The following is a 12254-nucleotide window of genomic DNA, read 5'->3' as shown; positions in this document are numbered from 1 at the left end:
ATTTGGCTTCTTGGAATTCTAGGATTGTAAGTATATTATGAAAAATAACAGTATTGATTCAAATTTAACTTTTAGTTGTAATTGTAGTTGTTTTTGTAACACTAATTCTTATAGCGTTGTTTGGGAAGGAAGTGCATTCGGAGCATTGTTTCTGATATATGTAATTATTGTGTTTTTAATGTTTGTGGTGTTTCTTAAAGCTAAGCAGTGTTATATACGTAGCAAAGAGTTTTAAAATAAAATTGTGTTGTATGAATTAAGTGTGTAATCATTGTGAAATTGTGCAATCAGCTAACTACTCCCCCAGCCAGTGCATCAAAACGAATCAGTAAATTGTGTGGGATTTTCTCTATTCCATAACCCACTAGAGACATTTGTGTCAAAGTAAACTGCTCCAGAGCACAGCATCTACACGTGGACCTGGGACAGCAGTCATCTGAGCTGGGACAGAGCAGGCCCAGGCTGGCAGAGGGAGCAGGGGGTCAGCCCTGAGCTCCAGGTGACGGTGTCAAGTGGGAAAGATGCTGGCTGGGGCATGAGGTTGCTGACCCTGCACAGCTGTGAGGCTAGGCAGCAGGCAGGAGTCTGGCCTCTGCCTGGTCACTCTTTATATGTGCATTTCAATGCAGTAGGTGATTCTTGATAGTACTATCTTACGGTGGAGTTAACTAGTTTACTGCACCCTAATACCAGTGCACATGTAGATGGTGATGCTTTACTTCAGAGCTAATTAGGCAACTGCAGTAAAGTGCACATGTAGATACACCCAGTGACCCTGCAAGCACACTGAAGCCAGTGAAGCTCTTTCTATTTATAAAGTTAAAAATTAGTTTTTGTAAAACTAGGGTTTGAAGGACAAGATAGAAAGCACAAAAAAGGCAGTTTCCATGATAACCATGAAAAATGGTGTTCCGCATAATTTTGTGTGGAATTGCCAGGAAAAAAAAAAACCTTTACAAAAAACGAAATGCCGGCTCCCCAGTGGGACCCAACGGTTGCTGTGTTGGGGAGGAAGCCACCAGCATGAAAGGGAGCAGCCAAGATGGTGGCCACTCCCTCCTCCCTCCTCTGTCAATTGGCTGAGAGGGCTGCCTTTTGTGTGGCCCTGCCCCTCTGCCAATCAGCAGTGAGGGGCAAGGCCACATGAAAGGAAGCCCTCTCAGCCAATCAGCAGCGAGAAGCAGGACTACCAGGGCCCCTCCGACAAACAGCGGTTGGGGGGGGGGGGGGTGCTTGCTGCAAAAAGACCATGAAAATGGCACCAGGCACAGTGAGCAGTCCACAATTTTTACTTCCCCTCCACACATTTTAAGCAGATCCACAGACATGAGAAATGGATGAGACAGAATTGGAAGATGATGCACCAAAAATAAGCCTATTCTAGCACATACTACTAGTGTATAAGTCAACTGGGAAATTCTATTAATTTTAATATTTGCAAAATCCTTTAAAAATATCATTCCCAATATGTGATCAAAACTACAGTACCTGATATCATCATCCTTTTAAAAAATGGTTGCTGTTTGTTTTCAAGACAGCAGTCTCTAAACTACGTGGGATTATTGCTTTTAATTGTAAAGTGAAGTTTAAAACAAAAGTATGTCATGATTGAGCTACTAGTTGAAATAGCTTTCTTTTTTTCATTCATTTCCATTTTGAGAATCACTTTCAATTTTTAAATCTGCTACCTGATAAGTGTTGTATTTTTTAATTGGCCTACTGTTTTTAATCCAACATTAGAAATATTCAATTAATTATGTAAACCCTAATTTTAAAAAAACAAAACCTGCTTTTAGTACAGGCACCATGCAGTAGCAGAGAAAGAATTTCAGTTTAACAGGCAAATAAATATTTGCAGAATGATTCTCCTTCTCCCTGGCTTTAAAATGTAAAAACAGAGCCAAGTAGAATAAAAACTAATAAAAATTGTTGCAGAAATTCCATGGATTTTGGACAGAACAACTGCAAGATGCAGGCTTGTGAAGCGGGGTAACTGTTATAGATTTATATTGTCTGGGCCTTTTACAAAGAAGTTACTGATTAAAGCAGGACCCAGAAAGTGGAAGACTAGACTAAAACAGTTAAAATACAGTTTTAACATCTTGTGTTTTACTGGGAAACCAGCCTTATGAACTCTAGTCAAGTTCAGAAGAGAAGTTTTGGAGGCTTCAGGTGCTGGGCCTGTCCATTTCTGTGGAGTTACAGTTGCATGTTTCTATTTTTAGAAGTGCTTTTCTTCTCCCCCCTGTCAACCCATGGAGTCTACAGGGGAGACTCCATGAGCAACTCATTCTGCAGGAAGAACAATGGATCTGACCATGCAATGAGAGCTGTCAAATGCACAAAGTAAGCAAACTAAGAGAAAGCGGAGAGAAGCACACATACGCACACACACATATATGGTGATGTTCCCCATCAGAGAGAGAGAGAGAGACATACATACACACACACACACACCACGGTGATGTTCCCAGTCAGAGAGAGAAAGACACACACACACACACTCACACACTCTGATGTTCCCAAGCACAGAGAGAGGGGGAGAGAGAGAAAGAGAGACACACCACACACACTGATGTTCCCATTAAGAGAGGAAAAGAGAGAGAGACACACACCCACACCACAGGGTGATGTTCCCCATCATGTCCCTCCCCTGCAAACTAATTTCTTTATCTTAGTTGTAACTTGTACATTAGTAAGTAAAAATATTTTAGGCAAAGTGATATTTTTTAAAAGATAGTTGCTTCTGAGTTCACATAGTGAGAACAAAAAAGAAGGGGATATTTCATATTGGAAAAGAGCACAGAATGACCATGAAAATGCCTAATCCTGTAAATTCCTCCTCACATAACTCCTGGTCATGCAAGAGTTTCCATGAGTCTACAGTTTGGGGGTTCTTAGTTGCATTGGCATCAGTAGTGCCTCCTCACTGGAGTTAAGACTATTTGAGTGAAGATTTATAGATTTGAACCGTAAAATGTTAGGTAATATTGCAAATAGCAAACTGAAGAAGAAGTAATGGATAAGCTAGATAATATGCAGGAACTGACAAATAATGAATTGTTTGGATAATTGGCAGACTGGGAAACGAGGGAGCAGTTAACCTTGGGGGGAAAAAAAGAAAGACAAAAGAAAATGTAATGCAGATACAAAATTACTATTCCCTTGCACATGTGAAAACAGACTTGAGAACTGAACATACAGTTTAAACAAAACCCAAGACACCGGGTTATTTGATTCACTGCAGACTTCTCGATACAGGAGCAATATATTATTGCATAATATCCACTTATAGTGAAACTTAATACATATTACTTAAGATAGAATGCAACAATTCTTACAACATAAACAACTTCTATTTTCCATATCCACTCAGTTTTTGCTAGTTTGAGTTTGGAACGGTGATATAAACAAGGCCTTTTATTTACTTCAAAACCCAGATTCAGTAAAACAAGAAAATTTACACTATAACTAGCCAACCAAGGGCCTCATTATGGAATCTGTGCAGTATATTTGTTACCTAGGAAACGAAATAGAGCACTGGTACACTGTAATTTCTGTCTTGCAATAGAATTCTCCAATCCTGCTGGTAAATAAAGTTCATAAATCAACAAATCAGAACCAAGGTCAAGTAATTTAAGATGAAGCAGTTATTCTCCATATGTCTTATAAAACACTGACTCTCTCAAGTCACTTTGCAGATATACTGAGGAATATTGAACTTAAGATATAGTTGTATTTTAAATATTTTTCATGACCAAAGTGAACCATACAGGACTGAGCATTCATTCTTATTTAAAATAACTTCATCTCCTTTCTCACCGATCTTTACCTCACACTATTTGATTTTGCAAAAAGCAACAAAACAATAGCATTTGAAAGCAAAGCCTTAGCTAGTTACACCTGAATTACTAGATACACAATAATCCAAGGGAGGATTCATTTCCATGCATGTTTCTTTGAAGTGCTTTACAAACATTAGTTAATCCAACTCACAGGGGTGATGTAAGGATAAGTATTTATTATCCTCATTTTAGAGACACAGGAATCAGAGTGACTTGCCCAACAGCATAAGGAAACCCAACGTGGAATTAGAATTAGTTCCCAGTGCTGTACTCCAAGCATCATATTATGCCTAGATGTTTAAAGGCATCTTTAAGCACCTAGATTTAAAATAGCTGGTGTGATTATATATATGGTTAAGTGGGTGTATTAATAACAATATTAAAAACAAAACAAAAGGAACAACAAGTTACTAGTGTGAGAAGTAAAGAATATTGTAAGCATTAAGAGACTGCTTTACTTTAACTCTCCAATTTACCATTTAAAATTAAATACAATACTACTCATTTTAAATGTCCATTAGACAAACATCCAGATGAGGTTTAATGCACACTTAAAGGTATATTTAATAGCTGTCAAGAGTGAAATGTTAACATAATAAACAGAATCTTAGCACTTTGCAAAGAACATATCAACAAGACATTATCATATTGTGAATATAATAAAATTATCCAGTGTTTCTGTAATCTAAAAATCAGATATAAAGAACTCCCTGGCATATGCAAAGTAGAAATTAACAATATTCAGAATTCACTGCACTGAAGACAGAAAGTTAAAAACCAACTTACCAATAACAACCAAATTAAAGAAAATGGTATAAAGGTGTTACTGTTTTCCACCAAGACTTTGATTACCCTACAGGAATCCAGCTATTTTCAAATGAATAGAAAGGTCAGTGTAACACTATTTTGATAGGAGCTGAGCTACTGACACTGCTACAAAAAACTGCACCACATCTCAGACAAGACTCATGCTGCACATAACAGTCCATTATCCACCTGAACATTTTCAGTTAATATTTAGTTTATACAATATCTCTTTGTTAATTCTCATCTCTAGAGCTTGCAGTGTGTAAAGTATGCAAATAACCAATTCAGTTTGTTCGTTTACCTTTTATAACACTTCAAAGAGCTGATAAACTTTAGCACAATACTGAAAAACAGTGTTTTGCTTAAAGCCAAAGATGGGGAAGAAGGAGGGACCCAGGTTTTTAACTCAAGATGAGAGGCAGATTCAGGGTAAAGCCAGGAGGGCGAGTAAGACTTGTTTCATTTCAGACTTAACAGAAACTTTTAAAAGGTAAGGAACAGAAGGACATAGATGTTTAAAACACATTTTGTATCTGAGGCAACTTCTTCAGGGTATTTTTGGTTCATAACAACAAAATAAAAAGAAACCAACAATCTCAACCTCTCCCCAAAATCCCACAAGGAACTTAGTGGGGATGTAATTATATTTGCACATTCTTGAGCCCACTGACATGCGTTACAGACTTGACTCTCTTCCTATTCAAGTCAATGACAAAACCCCACTAACCCTAATTTAGCAAGATCAAGTCCTGATTATCTATCATAAATCTAACTTTGGGGTATTACTAATGTTAATAATAAATATAACCAAGAAAGCTAGTGAGATACAAAAGCCAACCAAGCAAACAAGAATAACCAAACTGTCTATGATCATCATAAAACTCTACCGTCTTCTGAAATTTTTTTTAACCCGTTTGTCTACTGTCTTATGTCAGGTTCGTTTTTGTTTTGTTTTGTTTTTTAAAGAAACTAGTCATTTTCCTGTTTAGTATTATTTAATATGCAGCTAAGCACAAGGAATATTTATAGCCACTGACACCATAAATAGAAGGTGAGGTCTATCATGAATAGCACATTCATTCTTTCTGCTGGAAAGAGGTTTTGTTTTTGACTGTTGAAGCTATGTTATGGAAGGCTTGATATACTTTCCACTGCAGAATGTTTCTTTATTTTCCTTTACACTTAACTGTCTTTCCATGCTTGTTTTACAGGGTTCTGGCTTATCAATCCTGATTTGTCTTTGTGACCAGCCAAGTTTTTGGATAGGTTATATTTTTAAAGGCTTGCACTGTCTACTCATTACCAACAGTTTAATATTTCGCATTCCCTACAGGAAAGTCATTACGACCATTTGCAAGGGGCCTTTCCAACATCTGTTATGCAAGACTAGGCTAAGATAAATAGATATCAATCGCTGATGCCCTAAATATTTTTGCTTCTAAATCAATCTGTGGAAAACTCCACTCATCAAGGCATTTAAACGTGACATCCAGGCAAGCAGACATGCAGCTGTAAAGTGAGTGCCCAGTTGATCAGTCTGAAGACAAACAGCTAAATCCAGTTCAACCGCTAATAGCTTTGACATATGTTCAAGGTACCACAATTAGCATCGTGCTGTTTATCTCTAGTCCTCTAGAGAGAAGCTGTATTTTTTGTCCTAATAAAAACATGTCTAGCCTTTTCCCTGACACACACATACACCCCTCTGCGTTTACCTATCAGGATAACAAGTTGCTCACTTTCACTGAAATAAACCAGGCACAAGTGTGAGGGGGAGAGGGAGGACAAGCTTCTTTGACCGGCCCCCCTCCGAAAAGCAATTGCAAAATGCAAAATAACTTTATTTCCAAAACGTGTGTGTCAAAAAACCACCCGGGCAAGCACCAAGCCATCCCTCAGCAAAACAACCGCCTCCCCAGCGCCTCTGGGATCTTAAATAAGCTCCAGCTCAACTCCTGGAGCCTCTTGCTCTGACTTCTGCCAGCAACCCCAGCCCTGGATGGATACGAGATCAAACCCCGGCCCCCGTGCGCAGCCTCCCGGAAAGCCGGACAACTCCCCCTGCCTCTCCCCGCTAGAAACAACAAACGGCGCGGCGGGGCAGCGCGGGGAGACACAGCAGCAAGAACAAGCACGGAAAAGTTGTGTGTGTGCGTGTGCGTGTGTGTCCAGGGCACCTTCAATCCTGCAGTCCCACCGCTTGTGGAAGTGGACAGCTGGGACAGGAAGGCTTTGTACCCCGGCCCGCTTTGGTTTGGGTTAGGGGCAGGGAGCGGCTTCTTCAGGCAAGAGGTGGGAGCAGGGGGGGCAGCGTGTCTCCCCATCGGCTCACGCCGGCACCGCCTCGGGGTGCACCGCCCTCAACACCCGAGCTCCGGCGGGCAGGAGGTGCACGCGCGGCCCCTTCCCAACACATGCACACGCCGCCCTTCGTGTTACACGCGCACGCACGCATGCTTCCCCAGTGCGCGCGCACACACACACCTTTCCACCCAGCTGTAGCCTTCCCCCCCAACACGCACACACCTCTCTGTCCAGCTCCCCCGTATACACACCCCCGTACACACACGCACACCCCTCCACACACACCTCCACCATTCACACACACACATGCCCCTACACAAACACCCCTCCACCACACACATAACCCTCCACACACACACACACATCCCTCTCCACACACCCACCCCTCCACACATACCTCCGCCACACACACCTGCCCCTCCACACACACACACCGGGGACTAGAGGACAGGACCAAAGAAAGGAGAGCTGCGCTCATGCATTAAGGCACTAATGACCCGAGGAGCACACAGCCCGGGCTATAAGAAGAGCAGCGCGGCTGGAGAGCACCTCTGCTTGTGGATGTCCTTAAACCAACACCACCAAGCCCCGAGCGCACTCACAAAGAGAGACACACTGTATACAACTCCGCGTACACACGCACGCACACGCTATCCAATAACCAGCCTATCTCCCGGCCATCCACACACAAAGGGACGCGCAGTCTCCACGCCGCCCCCCCCCTCTCTTATTTCCTAGCTGCCCCAACACAAAGAGGGCTCCTGCACACACGAGCCGCACGGGTCCCCGAGCACCCCCCGGCCCCCGGGCACAAAGCGGGGCGGGCCCAGCCGCCCCCGGTACTCACCGCCCTGCAGGTGTCTGTCCATAGGAATGTGGGGTGAGGGCAGGCTGTGCTCTATGTCCCTGTATTGGATGGGGGGATGGGATGGCTAGTGGGGAGGGGGCTGTGTGCCTGTGGGGAGGGGGGAGGTGGCTCTGATCCCCTGTCCCTGGCTTCTCCCTCTGTCCTCCTCTTCCTCCACCCCCCACTTTGTGTGTGTGTGTGTGCGCGGCTCCCCCTCCTCCTCCTCCTCCTCTGCGCGGTGATATTAAATGCTCAGGGAGAGAGAGACACTGAGACACAGAGAGAGCTCGTATCAGCTACCGGAAATCGCAGCCCTGGTCATAAATATACCACAGGAAGTGTGCAATGATACACACACACACCTACTGTTACACACGCAGCCAGCCCTGCCCCCCAGCATGGACACCCCCACCGCCCACTGCTAAGCCGGGAGGGCGGGGGTGCGTGTGTGCGTATTTAGACCTCCGCCGTGTAATATCCCGCGTGTGTGCAGCTCAGGGGAGGTTGTGGTACACGCAAGAACTGACAAGACAGGCTGGAGAGGCGGCGTGCCCCGCGCCCAGACGAGACGAGGCGCCGAGGGTGGACACACGTGGGGGCCCGTGCGCAGCCCGGGGGGGCGGGCACCGTGATACAGTGTGCGTGCCCCGTGCTGTATACTGTGAGTGTCCCGTGCTATAATGTGCGTGCCCCGTGCTATAGTGTGCGTGCCCCGTGCTATACCGTGCGTGCCCCGTGCTATACTGTCCGTGCTCCGTGTTATACTGTGCGTGCCCCGTGCTATACGCCGTGCACATACCGTGCGTGCCCCGCGCTATATGCCGTGCGTGCGCTCACGCTACCAGAAGTATATGGCACGCGCTCGTAGCCCGGGATGGCGCCAGCCGCTGGGACCATCGGGGCTAAAGGGAGCAAGGGCCACCTCGGGGGCTGAAGCACCCAGATCTCCGCGCCAACAGCGCTCCCTCCGGAGCGGGCAGGCCCCACAGCAGAGGGGTGCAGGGGCCGGAGCACCGCCCCCCCGCGGACAGCTCGGCGAGGCCGGGCCTCTCCCTGGCGAGCACGCAGCGCTGGTGCTGGCGGCCAGCTGGGGACTGTCCCGCTCGGAGCAGGCCACCGGGCTCAGCGACCTCTGGAGGCGCCTTCCCGCCCCCCCTGCTTTGCTTGTGTTGCAAACGGGCTCCCGCCAGCCCGCCCCTGGCAGGAGGAAAACAAGCCCCGGGCCAGGGGCGGGCTCTCTGCAGAGGAGGGGCGAAGTGGCAGGGGCTTGGACAGCACTGGGGGGTGCTTTACTGTACGTGGTACCCCCTTCCCCTCCCCTCCTCTCCCCTCTGCCGGCCCGTGGCGCTGCATATCTCACGGAGGAGGGAGAAAGATGGAGGCACTGGAGGGAGGGAGAGGGAGGGAGCGTGTTATTCAATGGCGAGGCAATAAACAGCACGTTGAAGGCTATGTCAAGCCACTGCCCGCGTTGGAACAGCGGAGGCTGAGGAGAAGCAGCAGAGCCGGCGTCAGGGGAGCTGCAGCCGTGCCTGGCTGTTCCTCCTCTTAAAATATGTCTGGCTATGTTACCTGCGGGGTTATTATTCTTCCTATTCTAGTGTATTTGGGGGCCCTGGGCGGGAGGGGCACGGGTAGGGATGGGGGGAAGGGCTGGGAGCCTGCCCTGTCCCCAGTGCTGCCGAGCAGGACAGGAGGTGCCTTTCCTGAGGCAGTGCTGCTGCTTGCTGGAGCGGCTGGAGATTGCACCGGGGCTCCCTCCTTTCCAGCGGCCCCTGGCTCCTCCGGCCTGGCCGCCGGGGAAATAACCTCTTCAGCAGGGGAGGGAAAAGCTCGGGGGAGGGAGGGACTTGTCCCCGCTAGAGCTTTTTAAGACGTGTTAACCAGCAAGGGTTTCCGAAGGCTTGCTGTAGACAAGGTAACTGCAGTCTGGAAGCATTTGGTGGTCACAATCATCCCGAGCTGGAGAGTGATACAACTGAGAAGACATACCCAAAACTCGAGCTTTTAGTTCCAAAATGATACCTTTTACTAGACCAACTGGGAAATCTCAAGAAAATTGTCCTTTTCTGCAAGCTTTTGGGATCAAAGTCCCTTCGTCAGGCTCTGGGAAAAGTAGAGATGGTACAAGATGGTAAACAATCCCCATAGGTAGGAAATAAACTTCAGAGAGGGAGCCGAAGATGGAAGCCTGCCTCCCTCTGGGTCTCTGTGAGCTCTTTGATGTGTAGATTAGGTAGAGTTCCTTCCCTGGAGGTGTCGGCAGGCAGGGAGGTAAAACCTCTTTCTTGTTGTTCTGCCATGAAGTTTAAAATCCAAAATCAGCTAAAAACTGAAAAGACATATAACTGAGAAGACATGTATTAGATGTATGTCCTGCCCTTCCTCACAAAGGCTCAGGATGGCTTACAGAAGAGAGCAACACAACTTCTAAAACAGAGAAAAAAGCCAGGAGAAAGAAATTAACATCAAAAAGCCAATGAGGCAGTCAAATTGAGCAAAACTCCCCTATACCCTCAGTTTAGGGTTGCCAGCTAAACACCTGCTCAAATGGAAGGTCTCTGAGCGCTCCTGGAAGATGTCCCAGCCCGGCTCTGGTGGGCTGCCAGAGGCAGAGAGGTCCAGAGCTGAGGTGTGACTGCTGGCAATAGCATCCATCCTACACCTTTTTCGCCAAATAAACTTGCAGGAAGTTACTCTTGGTATGTCTGTGGACATAAAAGTGATTGCAGTGTAACATAGGCATAGGCACAGTAGCTTTAAACTAGCTAGACTATATACCAGTCACAGCTTAGCCCAGCAGCGCCAGACTCAATGAAACAGCCTGAGCACTGTGCTGCTTGTGGCTACACTGATACCACCAAGCTCGCTACAATAAAGCAAGTCAAGATATGTCTACACCAAGCTAGTCACTGCAGGTTTACCATGATCTGCTAGCAGCTGTTATAACCGCAACTGACTTGGCCAACACTAGGTGTGTAACATATATTAGCTAAATAAATTGTGTATATGTTAAAAATGCTCCTTTGAGCATTGCATCCATCCATCCTTGAGGCTACATCCTTGGAGGTTTTCAAAACCCCACTAGACAAAGCTTTGGCTGGGATGATCTAGTAGGGGATGGTCCTGCTTTGAGCAGGGAGTTGGACTAAATGACCTCCCGAGGTCCCTTCCAACCCTAACTTTCTATGATTCTATGATTTTTTTTCCCAGCAAAACCAAGGCAGCTTGCCTCTGTGTGTATATGTAGAACTCATAAGCATTTCCTAGTTAGCATACAAAAATTGAAATGAATCCAGATTAAGCATGCCTAATCTCCAATCCTGGAATTAGAGTCACTGACATCAGTTGAACTACTTGCATAAGTGAGGGTCACAGAATATGATCCTAAGATCCAGTCATAGATCATTTCATTGACTTTTGAATGCACAGAACTTTAAGCGCAGGATTTAGAGCCACTGCAAACATATAGATTACTCATATGCTTAAAGTTTGTATGTGTTTAAGTACTTTATAGACTCAAAACTTGATGACTGAGAAAACTGTAAAAGGACACTCATGGATTTTCCTAACCCACCCTGCCCCAGGAAAACCAACATGGAGTAGCACGTAGCCCACGAAGTTCTTTGTTTGAAAATTTTGTACTATACCTACCGAGAGAATATTCCCTCTAATTGCTGTAAATAAAAACAAACATGCTTTGGATTTGTGATTACACACATTCATGAAAATGTGTGAACATGTTCAAGGTAGGATCATAGTTTTATTTAATTTATCTTAAGAAATCAGGACTGAAATGCAAGGAGAAATGGTAATGTAAGATTATTTTTGACATTGTTAAGGTACACAAGTAAAGAATGGAGTTTTCCAAAGCTAAGGAACCAGATTCTCAGCAGATGTAAATTGGTATAGTTTCATTTATTTCAAATGAAGTTACGTTAATTTATGTCAGTTAAGCATCTGGCCAATGGTTCCCAAAGCAAATGCTACTTGGTCATTGAGCATATGTATAAATACCTACAAAACCAAACTGAGTGCAGCTGCACTGAGTGCAAGATGACTAGGGCACAGTCCTAAACCAGCAGCAGTGTGGTTATGTTTGTTGTGTAGAAGCCAATTAACTTTATTCCTAACAGAGCTAAGTCATCCACTCTGTGCTGCAATAACTTAGAGGATGGCTCAGGAGTTAGTGTATACCGTGTGTCTGAGCACAGCACACTTTGTACAGGAGGGGGCACCAGGGGTGCACTCAAGGGGCAAGTACCACATACTGCACCTCAGGGGTATAGGTTGTAGTCATGTTGGTCTAAGGACATAGGCCGACAAGGTTATTTGGGTAAATATGGTATCTTTTATTAGACCAAGGAAAATAGTTCATAGATTCATAGATGTTAGGGTCGGAAGGGACCTCAATAGATCATCGAGTCTGACCCCCTGCATAGGCAGGAAAG

The 12254-nt window shown here is 45.4% G+C and overlaps 1 protein-coding gene and 1 long non-coding RNA gene across 7 annotated transcripts in view; one reads left to right on the top strand and one right to left on the bottom strand.

Moving 5' to 3' along the window:
• KIAA1958 (KIAA1958 ortholog) overlaps positions 1-8183 on the bottom strand; it is a 189570-nt gene extending 181387 nt beyond the window's left edge. For 2 of the 6 annotated variants that reach the window (XM_025216059.1, XM_025216060.1), the window contains exon 1: positions 7804-8183. The gene's annotated coding sequence lies outside the window, so the exon portion shown is untranslated. Of the gene's footprint in view, positions 1-3520; positions 3581-7803 lie in introns of those variants that run through there. The other 4 variants (XM_025216063.1, XM_014524919.2, XM_025216062.1 and 1 more) reach the window with 4 other exon arrangements.
• A 26-nt stretch (positions 8184-8209) lies between these two features.
• The window catches only part of LOC112551980, a 36403-nt gene continuing 32358 nt past the window's right edge, over positions 8210-12254 (top strand). Inside the window, exon 1 of the long non-coding RNA XR_003096341.1 lies at positions 8210-8464. This is a non-coding gene — a long non-coding RNA (uncharacterized LOC112551980). The remainder of the gene's footprint in view (positions 8465-12254) is intronic.

This window comes from Alligator sinensis, unplaced genomic scaffold (assembly GCF_000455745.1).
Source record: "Alligator sinensis unplaced genomic scaffold, ASM45574v1 scaffold371_2, whole genome shotgun sequence".
Classification (NCBI taxonomy): domain Eukaryota; kingdom Metazoa; phylum Chordata; order Crocodylia; family Alligatoridae; genus Alligator; species Alligator sinensis.
The sequence above is the reverse complement of the archived record's forward strand: the minus strand, read 5'-3'. Positions and strand labels throughout refer to the sequence as shown.